The sequence below is a fragment of the Pteropus vampyrus genome, unplaced genomic scaffold, assembly GCF_000151845.1.
Source record: "Pteropus vampyrus isolate Shadow unplaced genomic scaffold, Pvam_2.0 Scaffold425, whole genome shotgun sequence".
NCBI lineage: Eukaryota > Metazoa > Chordata > Mammalia > Chiroptera > Pteropodidae > Pteropus > Pteropus vampyrus.
Window position 1 is genome coordinate 4,302 of NW_011889206.1, and position 823 is coordinate 5,124.

Consider the following 823-nt stretch of genomic DNA (forward strand, 5'->3'; position numbering starts at 1 on the left):
GCGTTCTTACGTCCCCTCAGGGTGTGACGGCCCGTTGTCTTGGGGCTCACGGCGACGCCGAGCCCAGCGACACTGTTTCGTCACCGACGCTGTTCCGAGGAGACGGCTGCCTTGCAGAAAGCTGCGGTGAATTCCAGGAGGTTGTCATGCTTTGCCGCCTCTTGCCCCCTGGGACTGGTCTTCCCTGGCCACCTCTGGCTCTGCGCGGGCCACACGTTGGTCACAGCTGGGCCCCGGAGAATCCCCGGGGGACAGCCACCGTGTCTCAGGGGTCCCGCAGCTCCTGGGAACCAGGCCGCTGTGCCCCGGTGGGGCCGACATCCACTCACGCAGAAGCTTGTGCAGGGGCCCCGGCCTGGCCTCTGCCACCGCAGCCCGTCCCCGGCTGTCGCTGGAGCGGGCCCCAGACAGGAGGAAGCGAGGACGCCAACACCGCCTCTCGTGCTGACACGGCCAGGCCGCCCGGCCGCGTCCCCGCGCGTGCCGCTGGGCACCGTCTGTCCCCGGGACACTGGGCGACTTCCGCGCGAGGCGGCAGCGTTGTTGGCTCCGTAAGTTATCAGCGCTGCACATCAGAGCGCCGACCGCCCCCGTCTGCCCCAGCTTCGGAACGTTGGCTTGACATCTTGTCTTTGCACAGAGTGGCTCTGAATTTCTAACTGAAGCGCACACTCATTTTTAGAAGTCACAGGACCCCCACGCACAGGTGTCACGTTGGGCCGCGTCCCGTCTGCGGAAGCCCGTTCCTGCAGGCCTGGCTGCCTGTTCGTCCTGCCCTCTGCTGTAGCTCTTTGCTGGTGAAGGGGACGCAGGCAGGATTCTG